Consider the following 18,508-nt stretch of genomic DNA (forward strand, 5'->3'; position numbering starts at 1 on the left):
GGGGGGGGGGGGGGTGGGGGGGGGGGGGGGTGGGGGGGGGGGGGGGTGGGGGGGGGGGGGGGTGGGGGGGGGGGGGGGTGGGGGGGGGGGGGGGTGGGGGGGGGGGGGGGTGGGGGGGGGGGGGGGTGGGGGGGGGGGGGGGTGGGGGGGGGGGGGGGTGGGGGGGGGGGGGGGTGGGGGGGGGGGGGGGTGGGGGGGGGGGGGGGTGGGGGGGGGGGGGGGTGGGGGGGGGGGGGGGTGGGGGGGGGGGGGGGTGGGGGGGGGGGGGGGTGGGGGGGGGGGGGGGTGGGGGGGGGGGGGGGTGGGGGGGGGGGGGGGTGGGGGGGGGGGGGGGTGGGGGGGGGGGGGGGTGGGGGGGGGGGGGGGTGGGGGGGGGGGGGGGTGGGGGGGGGGGGGGGTGGGGGGGGGGGGGGGTGGGGGGGGGGGGGGGTGGGGGGGGGGGGGGGTGGGGGGGGGGGGGGGTGGGGGGGGGGGGGGGTGGGGGGGGGGGGGGGTGGGGGGGGGGGGGGGTGGGGGGGGGGGGGGGTGGGGGGGGGGGGGGGTGGGGGGGGGGGGGGGTGGGGGGGGGGGGGGGTGGGGGGGGGGGGGGGTGGGGGGGGGGGGGGGTGGGGGGGGGGGGGGGTGGGGGGGGGGGGGGGTGGGGGGGGGGGGGGGTGGGGGGGGGGGGGGGTGGGGGGGGGGGGGGGTGGGGGGGGGGGGGGGTGGGGGGGGGGGGGGGTGGGGGGGGGGGGGGGTGGGGGGGGGGGGGGGTGGGGGGGGGGGGGGGTGGGGGGGGGGGGGGGTGGGGGGGGGGGGGGGTGGGGGGGGGGGGGGGTGGGGGGGGGGGGGGGTGGGGGGGGGGGGGGGTGGGGGGGGGGGGGGGTGGGGGGGGGGGGGGGTGGGGGGGGGGGGGGGTGGGGGGGGGGGGGGGTGGGGGGGGGGGGGGGTGGGGGGGGGGGGGGGTGGGGGGGGGGGGGGGTGGGGGGGGGGGGGGGTGGGGGGGGGGGGGGGTGGGGGGGGGGGGGGGTGGGGGGGGGGGGGGGTGGGGGGGGGGGGGGGTGGGGGGGGGGGGGGGTGGGGGGGGGGGGGGGTGGGGGGGGGGGGGGGTGGGGGGGGGGGGGGGTGGGGGGGGGGGGGGGTGGGGGGGGGGGGGGGTGGGGGGGGGGGGGGGTGGGGGGGGGGGGGGGTGGGGGGGGGGGGGGGTGGGGGGGGGGGGGGGTGGGGGGGGGGGGGGGTGGGGGGGGGGGGGGGTGGGGGGGGGGGGGGGTGGGGGGGGGGGGGGGTGGGGGGGGGGGGGGGTGGGGGGGGGGGGGGGTGGGGGGGGGGGGGGGTGGGGGGGGGGGGGGGTGGGGGGGGGGGGGGGTGGGGGGGGGGGGGGGTGGGGGGGGGGGGGGGTGGGGGGGGGGGGGGGTGGGGGGGGGGGGGGGTGGGGGGGGGGGGGGGTGGGGGGGGGGGGGGGTGGGGGGGGGGGGGGGTGGGGGGGGGGGGGGGTGGGGGGGGGGGGGGGTGGGGGGGGGGGGGGGTGGGGGGGGGGGGGGGTGGGGGGGGGGGGGGGTGGGGGGGGGGGGGGGTGGGGGGGGGGGGGGGTGGGGGGGGGGGGGGGTGGGGGGGGGGGGGGGTGGGGGGGGGGGGGGGTGGGGGGGGGGGGGGGTGGGGGGGGGGGGGGGTGGGGGGGGGGGGGGGTGGGGGGGGGGGGGGGTGGGGGGGGGGGGGGGTGGGGGGGGGGGGGGGTGGGGGGGGGGGGGGGTGGGGGGGGGGGGGGGTGGGGGGGGGGGGGGGTGGGGGGGGGGGGGGGTGGGGGGGGGGGGGGGTGGGGGGGGGGGGGGGTGGGGGGGGGGGGGGGTGGGGGGGGGGGGGGGTGGGGGGGGGGGGGGGTGGGGGGGGGGGGGGGTGGGGGGGGGGGGGGGTGGGGGGGGGGGGGGGTGGGGGGGGGGGGGGGTGGGGGGGGGGGGGGGTGGGGGGGGGGGGGGGTGGGGGGGGGGGGGGGTGGGGGGGGGGGGGGGTGGGGGGGGGGGGGGGTGGGGGGGGGGGGGGGTGGGGGGGGGGGGGGGTGGGGGGGGGGGGGGGTGGGGGGGGGGGGGGGTGGGGGGGGGGGGGGGTGGGGGGGGGGGGGGGTGGGGGGGGGGGGGGGTGGGGGGGGGGGGGGGTGGGGGGGGGGGGGGGTGGGGGGGGGGGGGGGTGGGGGGGGGGGGGGGTGGGGGGGGGGGGGGGTGGGGGGGGGGGGGGGTGGGGGGGGGGGGGGGTGGGGGGGGGGGGGGGTGGGGGGGGGGGGGGGTGGGGGGGGGGGGGGGTGGGGGGGGGGGGGGGTGGGGGGGGGGGGGGGTGGGGGGGGGGGGGGGTGGGGGGGGGGGGGGGTGGGGGGGGGGGGGGGTGGGGGGGGGGGGGGGTGGGGGGGGGGGGGGGTGGGGGGGGGGGGGGGTGGGGGGGGGGGGGGGTGGGGGGGGGGGGGGGTGGGGGGGGGGGGGGGTGGGGGGGGGGGGGGGTGGGGGGGGGGGGGGGTGGGGGGGGGGGGGGGTGGGGGGGGGGGGGGGTGGGGGGGGGGGGGGGTGGGGGGGGGGGGGGGTGGGGGGGGGGGGGGGTGGGGGGGGGGGGGGGTGGGGGGGGGGGGGGGTGGGGGGGGGGGGGGGTGGGGGGGGGGGGGGGTGGGGGGGGGGGGGGGTGGGGGGGGGGGGGGGTGGGGGGGGGGGGGGGTGGGGGGGGGGGGGGGTGGGGGGGGGGGGGGGTGGGGGGGGGGGGGGGTGGGGGGGGGGGGGGGTGGGGGGGGGGGGGGGTGGGGGGGGGGGGGGGTGGGGGGGGGGGGGGGTGGGGGGGGGGGGGGGTGGGGGGGGGGGGGGGTGGGGGGGGGGGGGGGTGGGGGGGGGGGGGGGTGGGGGGGGGGGGGGGTGGGGGGGGGGGGGGGTGGGGGGGGGGGGGGGTGGGGGGGGGGGGGGGTGGGGGGGGGGGGGGGTGGGGGGGGGGGGGGGTGGGGGGGGGGGGGGGTGGGGGGGGGGGGGGGTGGGGGGGGGGGGGGGTGGGGGGGGGGGGGGGTGGGGGGGGGGGGGGGTGGGGGGGGGGGGGGGTGGGGGGGGGGGGGGGTGGGGGGGGGGGGGGGTGGGGGGGGGGGGGGGTGGGGGGGGGGGGGGGTGGGGGGGGGGGGGGGTGGGGGGGGGGGGGGGTGGGGGGGGGGGGGGGTGGGGGGGGGGGGGGGTGGGGGGGGGGGGGGGTGGGGGGGGGGGGGGGTGGGGGGGGGGGGGGGTGGGGGGGGGGGGGGGTGGGGGGGGGGGGGGGTGGGGGGGGGGGGGGGTGGGGGGGGGGGGGGGTGGGGGGGGGGGGGGGTGGGGGGGGGGGGGGGTGGGGGGGGGGGGGGGTGGGGGGGGGGGGGGGTGGGGGGGGGGGGGGGTGGGGGGGGGGGGGGGTGGGGGGGGGGGGGGGTGGGGGGGGGGGGGGGTGGGGGGGGGGGGGGGTGGGGGGGGGGGGGGGTGGGGGGGGGGGGGGGTGGGGGGGGGGGGGGGTGGGGGGGGGGGGGGGTGGGGGGGGGGGGGGGTGGGGGGGGGGGGGGGTGGGGGGGGGGGGGGGTGGGGGGGGGGGGGGGTGGGGGGGGGGGGGGGTGGGGGGGGGGGGGGGTGGGGGGGGGGGGGGGTGGGGGGGGGGGGGGGTGGGGGGGGGGGGGGGTGGGGGGGGGGGGGGGTGGGGGGGGGGGGGGGTGGGGGGGGGGGGGGGTGGGGGGGGGGGGGGGTGGGGGGGGGGGGGGGTGGGGGGGGGGGGGGGTGGGGGGGGGGGGGGGTGGGGGGGGGGGGGGGTGGGGGGGGGGGGGGGTGGGGGGGGGGGGGGGTGGGGGGGGGGGGGGGTGGGGGGGGGGGGGGGTGGGGGGGGGGGGGGGTGGGGGGGGGGGGGGGTGGGGGGGGGGGGGGGTGGGGGGGGGGGGGGGTGGGGGGGGGGGGGGGTGGGGGGGGGGGGGGGTGGGGGGGGGGGGGGGTGGGGGGGGGGGGGGGTGGGGGGGGGGGGGGGTGGGGGGGGGGGGGGGTGGGGGGGGGGGGGGGTGGGGGGGGGGGGGGGTGGGGGGGGGGGGGGGTGGGGGGGGGGGGGGGTGGGGGGGGGGGGGGGTGGGGGGGGGGGGGGGTGGGGGGGGGGGGGGGTGGGGGGGGGGGGGGGTGGGGGGGGGGGGGGGTGGGGGGGGGGGGGGGTGGGGGGGGGGGGGGGTGGGGGGGGGGGGGGGTGGGGGGGGGGGGGGGTGGGGGGGGGGGGGGGTGGGGGGGGGGGGGGGTGGGGGGGGGGGGGGGTGGGGGGGGGGGGGGGTGGGGGGGGGGGGGGGTGGGGGGGGGGGGGGGTGGGGGGGGGGGGGGGTGGGGGGGGGGGGGGGTGGGGGGGGGGGGGGGTGGGGGGGGGGGGGGGTGGGGGGGGGGGGGGGTGGGGGGGGGGGGGGGTGGGGGGGGGGGGGGGTGGGGGGGGGGGGGGGTGGGGGGGGGGGGGGGTGGGGGGGGGGGGGGGTGGGGGGGGGGGGGGGTGGGGGGGGGGGGGGGTGGGGGGGGGGGGGGGTGGGGGGGGGGGGGGGTGGGGGGGGGGGGGGGTGGGGGGGGGGGGGGGTGGGGGGGGGGGGGGGTGGGGGGGGGGGGGGGTGGGGGGGGGGGGGGGTGGGGGGGGGGGGGGGTGGGGGGGGGGGGGGGTGGGGGGGGGGGGGGGTGGGGGGGGGGGGGGGTGGGGGGGGGGGGGGGTGGGGGGGGGGGGGGGTGGGGGGGGGGGGGGGTGGGGGGGGGGGGGGGTGGGGGGGGGGGGGGGTGGGGGGGGGGGGGGGTGGGGGGGGGGGGGGGTGGGGGGGGGGGGGGGTGGGGGGGGGGGGGGGTGGGGGGGGGGGGGGGTGGGGGGGGGGGGGGGTGGGGGGGGGGGGGGGTGGGGGGGGGGGGGGGTGGGGGGGGGGGGGGGTGGGGGGGGGGGGGGGTGGGGGGGGGGGGGGGTGGGGGGGGGGGGGGGTGGGGGGGGGGGGGGGTGGGGGGGGGGGGGGGTGGGGGGGGGGGGGGGTGGGGGGGGGGGGGGGTGGGGGGGGGGGGGGGTGGGGGGGGGGGGGGGTGGGGGGGGGGGGGGGTGGGGGGGGGGGGGGGTGGGGGGGGGGGGGGGTGGGGGGGGGGGGGGGTGGGGGGGGGGGGGGGTGGGGGGGGGGGGGGGTGGGGGGGGGGGGGGGTGGGGGGGGGGGGGGGTGGGGGGGGGGGGGGGTGGGGGGGGGGGGGGGTGGGGGGGGGGGGGGGTGGGGGGGGGGGGGGGTGGGGGGGGGGGGGGGTGGGGGGGGGGGGGGGTGGGGGGGGGGGGGGGTGGGGGGGGGGGGGGGTGGGGGGGGGGGGGGGTGGGGGGGGGGGGGGGTGGGGGGGGGGGGGGGTGGGGGGGGGGGGGGGTGGGGGGGGGGGGGGGTGGGGGGGGGGGGGGGTGGGGGGGGGGGGGGGTGGGGGGGGGGGGGGGTGGGGGGGGGGGGGGGTGGGGGGGGGGGGGGGTGGGGGGGGGGGGGGGTGGGGGGGGGGGGGGGTGGGGGGGGGGGGGGGTGGGGGGGGGGGGGGGTGGGGGGGGGGGGGGGTGGGGGGGGGGGGGGGTGGGGGGGGGGGGGGGTGGGGGGGGGGGGGGGTGGGGGGGGGGGGGGGTGGGGGGGGGGGGGGGTGGGGGGGGGGGGGGGTGGGGGGGGGGGGGGGTGGGGGGGGGGGGGGGTGGGGGGGGGGGGGGGTGGGGGGGGGGGGGGGTGGGGGGGGGGGGGGGTGGGGGGGGGGGGGGGTGGGGGGGGGGGGGGGTGGGGGGGGGGGGGGGTGGGGGGGGGGGGGGGTGGGGGGGGGGGGGGGTGGGGGGGGGGGGGGGTGGGGGGGGGGGGGGGTGGGGGGGGGGGGGGGTGGGGGGGGGGGGGGGTGGGGGGGGGGGGGGGTGGGGGGGGGGGGGGGTGGGGGGGGGGGGGGGTGGGGGGGGGGGGGGGTGGGGGGGGGGGGGGGTGGGGGGGGGGGGGGGTGGGGGGGGGGGGGGGTGGGGGGGGGGGGGGGTGGGGGGGGGGGGGGGTGGGGGGGGGGGGGGGTGGGGGGGGGGGGGGGTGGGGGGGGGGGGGGGTGGGGGGGGGGGGGGGTGGGGGGGGGGGGGGGTGGGGGGGGGGGGGGGTGGGGGGGGGGGGGGGTGGGGGGGGGGGGGGGTGGGGGGGGGGGGGGGTGGGGGGGGGGGGGGGTGGGGGGGGGGGGGGGTGGGGGGGGGGGGGGGTGGGGGGGGGGGGGGGTGGGGGGGGGGGGGGGTGGGGGGGGGGGGGGGTGGGGGGGGGGGGGGGTGGGGGGGGGGGGGGGTGGGGGGGGGGGGGGGTGGGGGGGGGGGGGGGTGGGGGGGGGGGGGGGTGGGGGGGGGGGGGGGTGGGGGGGGGGGGGGGTGGGGGGGGGGGGGGGTGGGGGGGGGGGGGGGTGGGGGGGGGGGGGGGTGGGGGGGGGGGGGGGTGGGGGGGGGGGGGGGTGGGGGGGGGGGGGGGTGGGGGGGGGGGGGGGTGGGGGGGGGGGGGGGTGGGGGGGGGGGGGGGTGGGGGGGGGGGGGGGTGGGGGGGGGGGGGGGTGGGGGGGGGGGGGGGTGGGGGGGGGGGGGGGTGGGGGGGGGGGGGGGTGGGGGGGGGGGGGGGTGGGGGGGGGGGGGGGTGGGGGGGGGGGGGGGTGGGGGGGGGGGGGGGTGGGGGGGGGGGGGGGTGGGGGGGGGGGGGGGTGGGGGGGGGGGGGGGTGGGGGGGGGGGGGGGTGGGGGGGGGGGGGGGTGGGGGGGGGGGGGGGTGGGGGGGGGGGGGGGTGGGGGGGGGGGGGGGTGGGGGGGGGGGGGGGTGGGGGGGGGGGGGGGTGGGGGGGGGGGGGGGTGGGGGGGGGGGGGGGTGGGGGGGGGGGGGGGTGGGGGGGGGGGGGGGTGGGGGGGGGGGGGGGTGGGGGGGGGGGGGGGTGGGGGGGGGGGGGGGTGGGGGGGGGGGGGGGTGGGGGGGGGGGGGGGTGGGGGGGGGGGGGGGTGGGGGGGGGGGGGGGTGGGGGGGGGGGGGGGTGGGGGGGGGGGGGGGTGGGGGGGGGGGGGGGTGGGGGGGGGGGGGGGTGGGGGGGGGGGGGGGTGGGGGGGGGGGGGGGTGGGGGGGGGGGGGGGTGGGGGGGGGGGGGGGTGGGGGGGGGGGGGGGTGGGGGGGGGGGGGGGTGGGGGGGGGGGGGGGTGGGGGGGGGGGGGGGTGGGGGGGGGGGGGGGTGGGGGGGGGGGGGGGTGGGGGGGGGGGGGGGTGGGGGGGGGGGGGGGTGGGGGGGGGGGGGGGTGGGGGGGGGGGGGGGTGGGGGGGGGGGGGGGTGGGGGGGGGGGGGGGTGGGGGGGGGGGGGGGTGGGGGGGGGGGGGGGTGGGGGGGGGGGGGGGTGGGGGGGGGGGGGGGTGGGGGGGGGGGGGGGTGGGGGGGGGGGGGGGTGGGGGGGGGGGGGGGTGGGGGGGGGGGGGGGTGGGGGGGGGGGGGGGTGGGGGGGGGGGGGGGTGGGGGGGGGGGGGGGTGGGGGGGGGGGGGGGTGGGGGGGGGGGGGGGTGGGGGGGGGGGGGGGTGGGGGGGGGGGGGGGTGGGGGGGGGGGGGGGTGGGGGGGGGGGGGGGTGGGGGGGGGGGGGGGTGGGGGGGGGGGGGGGTGGGGGGGGGGGGGGGTGGGGGGGGGGGGGGGTGGGGGGGGGGGGGGGTGGGGGGGGGGGGGGGTGGGGGGGGGGGGGGGTGGGGGGGGGGGGGGGTGGGGGGGGGGGGGGGTGGGGGGGGGGGGGGGTGGGGGGGGGGGGGGGTGGGGGGGGGGGGGGGTGGGGGGGGGGGGGGGTGGGGGGGGGGGGGGGTGGGGGGGGGGGGGGGTGGGGGGGGGGGGGGGTGGGGGGGGGGGGGGGTGGGGGGGGGGGGGGGTGGGGGGGGGGGGGGGTGGGGGGGGGGGGGGGTGGGGGGGGGGGGGGGTGGGGGGGGGGGGGGGTGGGGGGGGGGGGGGGTGGGGGGGGGGGGGGGTGGGGGGGGGGGGGGGTGGGGGGGGGGGGGGGTGGGGGGGGGGGGGGGTGGGGGGGGGGGGGGGTGGGGGGGGGGGGGGGTGGGGGGGGGGGGGGGTGGGGGGGGGGGGGGGTGGGGGGGGGGGGGGGTGGGGGGGGGGGGGGGTGGGGGGGGGGGGGGGTGGGGGGGGGGGGGGGTGGGGGGGGGGGGGGGTGGGGGGGGGGGGGGGTGGGGGGGGGGGGGGGTGGGGGGGGGGGGGGGTGGGGGGGGGGGGGGGTGGGGGGGGGGGGGGGTGGGGGGGGGGGGGGGTGGGGGGGGGGGGGGGTGGGGGGGGGGGGGGGTGGGGGGGGGGGGGGGTGGGGGGGGGGGGGGGTGGGGGGGGGGGGGGGTGGGGGGGGGGGGGGGTGGGGGGGGGGGGGGGTGGGGGGGGGGGGGGGTGGGGGGGGGGGGGGGTGGGGGGGGGGGGGGGTGGGGGGGGGGGGGGGTGGGGGGGGGGGGGGGTGGGGGGGGGGGGGGGTGGGGGGGGGGGGGGGTGGGGGGGGGGGGGGGTGGGGGGGGGGGGGGGTGGGGGGGGGGGGGGGTGGGGGGGGGGGGGGGTGGGGGGGGGGGGGGGTGGGGGGGGGGGGGGGTGGGGGGGGGGGGGGGTGGGGGGGGGGGGGGGTGGGGGGGGGGGGGGGTGGGGGGGGGGGGGGGTGGGGGGGGGGGGGGGTGGGGGGGGGGGGGGGTGGGGGGGGGGGGGGGTGGGGGGGGGGGGGGGTGGGGGGGGGGGGGGGTGGGGGGGGGGGGGGGTGGGGGGGGGGGGGGGTGGGGGGGGGGGGGGGTGGGGGGGGGGGGGGGTGGGGGGGGGGGGGGGTGGGGGGGGGGGGGGGTGGGGGGGGGGGGGGGTGGGGGGGGGGGGGGGTGGGGGGGGGGGGGGGTGGGGGGGGGGGGGGGTGGGGGGGGGGGGGGGTGGGGGGGGGGGGGGGTGGGGGGGGGGGGGGGTGGGGGGGGGGGGGGGTGGGGGGGGGGGGGGGTGGGGGGGGGGGGGGGTGGGGGGGGGGGGGGGTGGGGGGGGGGGGGGGTGGGGGGGGGGGGGGGTGGGGGGGGGGGGGGGTGGGGGGGGGGGGGGGTGGGGGGGGGGGGGGGTGGGGGGGGGGGGGGGTGGGGGGGGGGGGGGGTGGGGGGGGGGGGGGGTGGGGGGGGGGGGGGGTGGGGGGGGGGGGGGGTGGGGGGGGGGGGGGGTGGGGGGGGGGGGGGGTGGGGGGGGGGGGGGGTGGGGGGGGGGGGGGGTGGGGGGGGGGGGGGGTGGGGGGGGGGGGGGGTGGGGGGGGGGGGGGGTGGGGGGGGGGGGGGGTGGGGGGGGGGGGGGCGTGGGGGGGGGGGGGAGTGGAGGGGGTCGGGGGGGGGGGTGCGGGTGGGTCGGGGGGGGGGGGGGGGGGGGAGGGGGGGTGGGGGCGTGGGGGGGGGGGGGGGGGGGGACGGGGAGGGGGGGGGGGGGGGGGTGGGGTGGGCCACTGCGAGTAGCAGAGTGCTGGACGAGATGGATTCTGGTCTGACCCAGCAGGCTAGATCCATATGTCCCCCTAGCGGTAAGCCCCTGCTCACCACTAAGTGACGACAATCACAGAAGCACCCCGAATAAAGCCCCACGTTGCTTGGGACTGGCGTACCAGAAGGACGTTCTTCTCCCATACGTTCCTGCCTCGGAATGTAGAATCGGGCCTATTTAATGAGATGAGATGGGTGTCAGATTCCCTGCTCAGACAATAATTCACTTGATTGGTTCAAGGCTTTTATTGCAGGCATGTCAGGAACATAAGAAGAGAGTTATGGTGAAAACTGTGCCAAACTCTTGATAATATGAGTGCGAGATCCCCACGTGAGAAGCAGACAGTTCGCATTGTCCAGCCTGGAGTCTCTTCCCAGCCGCAGGCCACAGCTAGAAGTGATAACGCTGCACCTGCAAAAGCGAAAGCGACCCCCCCCTCCCAATGACACCATCATAATGGGTCTACATAATTAATTATTTAAATAAACTAATTAAACCCAGAGCTTTTGTCTCGTATCTTCATCAGGCAGTGCCTGGGTAAAGATGCCAGCTCTGAGTTGGGCAATACTGAAGATTTTGGGGGTAGAGCTTGAGAAGGGCTGGGTTTGGGAAGGGGAGAAACTTCAATGGGGTATAATGCAGAGGTGGGATCCAGCAGGTTCTCACCAGTTCCCGAGAGTGGGTTACTAACTATTTGTGTGTGCCGAGAGGGGGTTACTCATTGGGTCTGCTTTTCCGTTAGAAATTCCATTGGGTCCAAAAATCACAAAGTCCTGTTGTTTCCTATGTGGCTGGTTAGCGAAGGTAGAAAACGGGATAATTCTCCCTGTTGGGCTGTTTTAAAAACATGTTTTAGTAATATGGTAAAGTTCCTTGTTTAAGGAAAGTATCCTTCTTTTGATTTCTAGAAACAAAATCAAGTATTTGAAAGTATTAAGTATTTGACAGGCAGTCAATTAGAGGAGAAGTAGTTGTTTCTGTTGGCAGTAGATGATAGGAGTTGCTATAATGAGTTTAAATTATGGACAGAAAGATACCAGCTGGAAATTAGGAACTTTTCTATTACAGTAAGTTTTTTACAGTAACAGAGAAATTATTAATGCCCCGCCCCTGGAATGCCCAGCCCTGCCCCCATCGTGCCCCACCCAGCCCCATTGGCGCTACGCCGCTGTTTGAATCCCACCACCATGGGAACCTGTTACTAAAATGTTTGGATCCCACCACTGGTATAATGTCATACAGTCCTGCCTCCAATGCCGCCATTTTTTCCAGGTGAGCAAATCTCTGTTGCCCGGAGATCAGTTATAATGGTGGGAGATCTCAAGTCACCCCCTGGAGGTTGGCAAGCCAATACCTGGGCAACGAGCTCAATCGGAGTGAGGCCCTGCTGATTATCTGACTCATTTCAGCCTCCAGGAGGAAGAGAGGGGCCTGCTTGGTGCATTGTGGGAATATCCTTGGGAGATTCTCCCCTCCCTTCCATCCCCCCTCCCTTCTCTCCCTCCCTCCCCACCCAATGCTTCTGCCAGGAATGATTTATTCTGTTTCAATTCATTCACACACAAGGAAGCTATTCTCTTCGGAGGCGAAGGAGGGAGAGATACCGCTGTTTGAATATTTACACTTGGAGCGCTGAAATGTACTCAGCCGTATTAATAAATGAGGAAGAATGCTGTTGAGAGCCTTTTTGAATAAAACTACCCCTGACAGTGGAGGGAAGAAGGAAGGCAGTGCAGACAGAGGACAGAGCGAAAGCCCAGATTGAAAGCCACACATAAATATACCCCTCCCACCCCGCTAAAAAAAATCCAGGCTACCATTTCTATGTACCATTTAATGTCTCTTTTTTCCACACCCGGCTCAACAAAATCCCAAAAGGAACAAGCAAAGCCTACGGGATGCCGTGGAAGTCCGCTTTCTCCAAGCGAGCCGATTTGTTCCTTCTTATATTTCTCTCTCTCCCCCTACGGCTTATTCCCCTTTATTGTTCCGAAAGTTCACACGTTCTAGTCTGGCTTAATTCCGATTTAACAAGGAGAATCTCTCAACTTAATGCCATGTGCAGCTGGCTAATGTTTTTCCCATCCCTTCAGTCAATTTGAATCTCTTCCTTTTGTGCATTGAATAGTAGAATCATAGAGTTGGAAAAGACCAGAAGGGCCACCAAGTCCCTCTCCCTGCCATGTAGGAAGACACAATCGACGCACCCTTGACAGATGGCCATCCAGCCTCTCTTTAAAAACCTTTCTGCGATGCACATGTGCACATTGATGAAACATCCCCCCCCCCCAAAAAGCAATCTTGTAGCGTATCAAGATTCTTTTGCATCGCACTTGACTGGTGTGCTCGTGTAAAACAGGAAAACATCATGCAAAATGTTGACATCGTCATATACATAATCGCATCAAAATTGCTTTTTTTTTGCAGTGTTTGACCTATGGGCTTGTTTGAGGTAATACGGTTGATGCGGGAGGGAGAAAAACACACCGATGAATAGGAAGTCACGCATCCTGCATGCATGGAAAACATTTGGCTACACCAATGAATAGGAAATTATATATCAAGCCTATAGAGAGAACATTGGGAAGTAAAAGAAATAAATAATACAGAATACCTTAACGCACCGTGTCTGTTACTCTGATCTTACACAGCAGTGTGTGATATGGTCGATCATGATCTTTTGGCCCACCGCCTCGCTGCTACCAGGGTTCAGGGGAAAGCACTGGAGTAGCTGACTTTGTTCCTCCAGATCAGGCCCTGTCTGCTATAAAAGGAAACATCCCTATGACTTAGGGGGTGAGGGCTTTTGGATTGTATCATCTTAGATGAGGCTCCCAAAATTGGGAAGTTCTATGATGCCAGTCTGGTTAGTTTATGGATCATTTTTATTAATGTTTCAACTGTTTTATGGTTAATTACTTGAACGTAATTTAACTGTTATATTCTTATGCTATTTCATATGACTGTTGTTCACCACCCTGACACCAGTTCGCTGGAGTAGAGTAGGACAGAGAGAGAGAGAGAGAGAGAGAGAGACAGAGACAGAGAGAGAGAGTAGGTAGGTAGGTAGGTAGGTAGGTAGGTAGGTAGGTAGGTAGGTAGGTAGGTAGGTAGGTAGGTAGGTAGGTAGGTAGGTAGGTAGGTAGGTAGGTGGGTGGGTGGTGGGTGAGTAGGTGGGTAGGTGGGTAGGCTGGCTGGCTGGCTGGCTGGCTGGCTGGATAGATGGATAGATGGATAGATGGATAGATGGATAGATGGATAGATAGAAGTTTCCACCACCATAAAAAAAAAACTCTTCTGCAGGCAAAAATCTCTGCCAATAGATTGGAAGAGGGTTATCAGATCCAAGTCTGAGCTCTTCGGGGGAGGGCCGTTTATAAACCTAATTTGTAAATAAAATAAATAAATAAGTTGGAACTCCACAATCCGGGGAGTAGTTTGGATAAGAAAAGTCACAGAAGCAGTTCTTCTTCCCGAGATGAGTTAAGTGATGATTTCTGAAAGAAAAAGAGCTCGGAACCGCTTTCTCTTGACCTCAAAGGAGTGGCTCACCCTTGTTTGCTCTTGGCTTCTGGATGTCTCTAATGTCAAGAGGTATCTTGGTGGGGTGGAGGAATCCTGGCCGATTTGTGTGCCTCAAAGCATCTCCCATTATCCCCGAGATGATATTTTTGCGTCAGCCTGTTCAGGTCACACGTCACGTGATAAGCACCTGTTTGTGAACCGGCATGTCTTTCCACCCCTTCTCAGGCATACCTGAGAATAAAGGTGAGAAAGGGTCAATATTTTAACACTCGCGTTCATTCACAGGGGAAGAGTTTTGCCCGCCCTCGTCACAGAGCGGGAGAAGTTCAGGGGCTGCTTTGTGAAAATCAATTTGCTTTGGAGGGAAGTAGGGCCGAAGGTGGACAGTGACGTTCCCGCTAATTCATTTGTTTGTAAAAATGCCGGCTGAGCAAATATAGAAGACGAGCAGCAAAGACCACGGAGCAAAAATTACAACAGGCTCTACAAAACTAATCCTCCCAGGGCAAGAGACATGGACGGGTTATATCGACAGGAAACGGTGCCCGGTGCAAACACTGAAATTGTGCCCCCCGACAACATCCTGGCTGTGAAGATGGGGGAGAATTCTCAGCTTTGCATGGAGGGGGGGCGGGGGGCAGCTGAATTCCAGTTTTGCAAACGTAACCTCTTTCTGTGGGTTCCGTGGGGCAATACTTGGAAGGAGTTGCAAAGAACTAAATTTAAAACAAAACAGTTTACTTCTCTTAACAAAGAACACTTTTAAAACATTTAACATTTACACTTCACAGTCCTGTTCAGGTTGCATTTTCAAGTCCTTATATTTACAGTCTACTGATATTGCCAAGTCCAATTCTTCTTTGCTGGTGGTTGGTTTTTGAAGACTTGAGAGGCTTGGTGAACGGGATTCAAGATGATGAAGGTGCCCAGAAAAACTCTCACCATTTACATACAAAAAAACCCTGAAACAATAAATTCTAACATTTACAATATAGCAAAAAAATAAACTCCCTTCCCACTAGTTCCCCACAACATTGCAGTTACCTTAAACAAGGTGTTAAGGGCTTAATAAAATCAATCAAGGTAGCCTTGCTTCTTCCAACCTCATGAGTTCTGCTTCTTTTCAGACTCCACCCCTTTCTGGGTCATCCCATTCTTACACAGGGGTTACACAAACAGAGCAGGGGAGGGGCAGCAAGAAGCCTCTGGAGAGAACTCTCCCCATGAGAGGGCATCACCCCCACCTTTCCCCTTCTGTTCTGCCCTTTCTTCTCTGCCTCTCACTCTCCATACTTTCTCTTAATCTTCTCTATTTCTGCCTTACTGCTTTCTGGCCCCCTTCCCCAGCTATCTCTTTTTGCCCCATTCCCCCAGCTCTGTTTTTAACTTTCTGCCCCACTGCCCCAACTCTCTTTCTGCCCACCCCCCATACTTCAGCTCTCTCTGTCTGCCCGCTCATTCCAGCTCTCTCTTTCCCTCTTCCTAGCCCACCTCTCTATTCTCCATATTTCTGCCACCCTACTTCAGCTGTTCTTCCATTCTCACTTTCTGGCCACCCACCCTAGCTTTCTCTTTCTGTTACCGCGCTGCCTGGGTAGCTTTTATTCTCCCAGATCCATGGTGGCGAACCTTCGGCACTCCAGATGTTGTGGACTACAATTCCCACCAGCCCCTGCCAGCATGGCCAATTGGCTGATGGGAATTGTAGTCCATAACATCTGGAGTGCCAAAGGTTCACCACCACTGTCCCAGATCAACCAGCTCTCAGCAGCGCAGAGGAACAGAAACAGGACCCAACACAGCGAGAATAGTGAAAATAAAAATGAGTTTATTGAGATGCTGACCTACGTGTCAGCACCTCCGCACCACGGCAACTGCAGCTTTACAACAACTTATATACACTTTCTCCCAACTGGGAATCCGTGGGAACACAGGACAGCCTACAACCATTCATTTACAGATACATAGGAACCAATTAGAGTCCAGCAGGCAGTCCCTTCTTGAATTTCGCAGCAGAAGCGGGCGAGGCGATGACGTAGGCACAGGCGGGAAAAACACAAAAGAGTCCTTTGGGTGCTTGGGGCCAGGAAACGAAACCTAACGACGACGGCACCCTTATCTGCCTGCTGGTGGGATTAAGGCAGATGGAGGCGCTTCTTCCGGGGTCCCTTTTGTCAAACGTCCATTCATGGTTTTTGCAAATGAAAGGGACATGCCCAGGTGGAGCAGGGGTGGATTCCTGCCTTGAGCAAAGGAGGTTCCATACAGATACAAATACAAAATACAGCTGTAATTCCTACATTCTACCTAATACAACTTGTTCCTATCTAACTTATAAAGAAATAAAACATAATTTCACCTTTATTAAACAGCAAGATCAGAAATGGTCTGACTCCGCTATCATTTCTGCCCCTATTCCAACTTTCTGTTTCTCTCTTCTCCTTAGTCCAATTCTTGATAGCTTGAGTGTTTTGGGTGGGTGTGGTGAGGCCTCTCCCCTGGCAATAACCCCACTCTCGGCACCTCATTTGGAGCCATAGTGGGTGCAGAGAAACCTCCCCCTCCTCCCAAACAGCCTGGGGTAGGTGGTCTGTTTATTCCTGGTTGCTGGTGTCAGGCTCGCTGCTGATGTACTCAAGAGTCAGGCAAGGAGTAGGAAAGCCATGCAAGACCCCTACTGGAGTGTTGGCTCGGGCAAGGAATTGGACAGTCCTGCGAGGTCCCCAGAACTTTAAGAAGTGTTACCTGCTGAGTGAGAAGGGGTCTGGGAGTTGCAGTCCCGTTAGCCCCTCTGTCCATGAAAAATGGCACCCAGAGTCCTTTGCTATTTCTAGTTCGCTGTTGGGAACACGCTGCTCCACTATACAGTCAGCTAGAGCGTGTGAATGGCAAAAGAAAATAAAGCCCCCTGAAGACCTCCCTGCAGCTATTCTTTATTACATAGTCATTGGAGATCTGCAATGTCTTTTTGAAAGAAAGGTACCTGTGCAGCAGATATTATGGGGATCGATATGAAGGTTCATCAGCTTTCCTTTAACAAATGTTCCAGGACTCAGCCTCTGTAAGCAAGTCCCAGAGTCCCCCAATCTGGCATTCGTTACTCAATTTGCTTTAAACATCTACAAGATTGGGGCAATATTTTTAGAAGCACGGCAGACAACAACTGGTGACATTATTTGTACAGCATTTAAAATAACCTACGCTGTTAATGCAAATCTTCACATTTTCGGCTTGCTGGGTAAAGCTGCTGACATCCCACTAGGTCTGCCTGCCAGAGCTTAGATCCAAGATACTAAGCTATTCAGATTTTGGGCACTTTAACTCCCAAAGAAGGCCTTGGCAAAGATCTAAAGAAGAAGAAGAAGAGTTTGGATTTATATCCCCCCTTTCTCTCCTGTAAGGAGACTCAAAGGGGTTTACAATCTCCTTTCCCTCCCCCACCCCAACAACAAACACCTTGTGAGGTGGGTGGGGCTGAGGGAGCTCAGAAGAACTGTGACTCGCCCAAGGTCACCCAGCTGGCGTGTGTGGGAGTGCACAGGCAAATCTGAATTCCCCAGATAACCCTTCACAGCTCAAGCGGCAGGGCGGGGAATCAAACCCGGTTCCTCCAGATTAAAGTGCACCTGCAGCAGTGGCGTAGGAGGTTAAGAGCTCATGTATCTAATCTGGAGGAACTGGGTTTGATTCCCAGCTCTGCCCCCTGAGCTGTGGAGGCTTATCTGGGGAATTCAGATTAGCCTGTACACTCCCACACATGCCAGCTGGGTGACCTTGGGCGAGTCACAGCTTCTCGGAGCTCTCTCAGCCCCACCTACCTCACAGGGTGTTTGTTATGAGGGGGGAAGGGCAAGGAGATTGTAAGCCCCTTGGAGTCTCCTGCAGGAGAGAAAGGGGGGATATAAATCCAAACTCTTCTTCTTCTTCTTCTCTTAACCACTATGCTTCTGCTGCTCAGGTTATGGAGAGTATATTTTAATAAGCCCGTGGGATAACTCTTGTCTTGCAAAGCATTTGTTTTCATTCTGCTTTTGAAAAATCCTTACTTTGATTGCCAACTTTTTTTTTTAAGGGAAACATTAACAAAAGCTCCAGAGACCGGAGCAAAGGGAAAAAGAGATTGGATTTCAAAGAGGGAGAGAATATTGGATGTAAGATATCAAAATGAATAATGGATTCTAATTGAGCACTCGGATGTGTTATTCAATTACTGTAAATGGCCAGATAAAGTGTCTGACGTGGCAATCCTAAGAAGAGCTATACCCTTCTCATCCCATTGAAGTCAATGGGTTAAGAGGGTTGTAAGCGGCCTTGGGACTGTGCTGTGAGAAACTTGCAATCTTTGCTCCCTTACCTGTCCATACGAGTGAATGTGCAACTGTTCCCTTTGAACGAACAAAGTATTATTATTATTATTATTATTTATTATATTTATAAACCGCCCTCCCCCGGAGGGCTCAGGGCGGTGAACAAACAAATAGATAGAGCACAATAAAATCAATAATCATTAAATAACGGCTCTATATATATTAAAACCAACCCCATTAAAATGCAGCGTTCTAACATCAGGTATATCGATGGTGTCCTCCTAATGAATCCCCTGAGAAAAGAAGGGGGAAGAAGAGAAGAGAGACAGCAGGGTCCACAGATGTTATAGGGGAAAAGGAGGGGAAGGGGGGGAGGAGGGGGGCATCCTCAGCGGCTGGTCTCTCCAAAGGCCCGGTGGAACAACTCTGTCTTGCAGGCCCTGCAAAAGTCATTAAGATCCCGCAGGGCCCGCGTAGCTGGAGGTAGAGTGTTCCACTAGGCAGGGGCCAGAGCTGTAAAAGCTCTGGCCCGAGTGGAGGCTAGCCGTATTCAGCAGAAGAGCAGGGGACTGTAAGGACTAACCAGTGTTACTGTTGGGTAAGAACGTAGCAGCAAGATACTGGACCAGACCTTCATCCATCTAGTCCAGGGGTCTGTTCATGGACTACAAATCTCATCAGCCCCTGCCAGCATGGCCAATTGGCCACACTGGCAGGGGCTGATGGGAATTGTAGTTCAGGAACATCTGGATAACCGCAGGTTGCAGACCCCTGATCTAGTCCAGCATCCTATCTCACATAGTAGCCACCTAGATTCCCCCTCCCCCGAGACCAAAGCCAGAAACTGGTTGTTGCCCCCTCCCCCCAGTTCCAATATTCAGCACGTTCAGAGATCAACAATGATCAGGCTGGCCTCGACGAGGGGCAGGGCCTTTTCAGCCCTGGCCCCTACCTGGTGGAACAGGCTCCCTAGGGAGATCAGGGCCCTGCGGGACTTACAGAGTTTCCGCAGGGCCTGCAAGACAGACCTGTTCCGCCGGGCATTTGGCCAGCCTGGTTAAAAATACATCTACCGTGTCATCTGGCCTCCCGTGGGCACAAGGGGGGGGAGGGGGGTAACCAGACGCCATCCACATTTTAAAATGGGTTCTGTTTTTATGTAATTGATATTTAAATTATGTTTTAATGTTTGTTTTAACCTGTTGTGAACCGCCCTGAGCTCTCAGGGGGAGGGC

The sequence above is a fragment of the Sphaerodactylus townsendi genome, linkage group LG01, assembly GCF_021028975.2.
Source record: "Sphaerodactylus townsendi isolate TG3544 linkage group LG01, MPM_Stown_v2.3, whole genome shotgun sequence".
Taxonomy (NCBI): domain Eukaryota; kingdom Metazoa; phylum Chordata; class Lepidosauria; order Squamata; family Sphaerodactylidae; genus Sphaerodactylus; species Sphaerodactylus townsendi.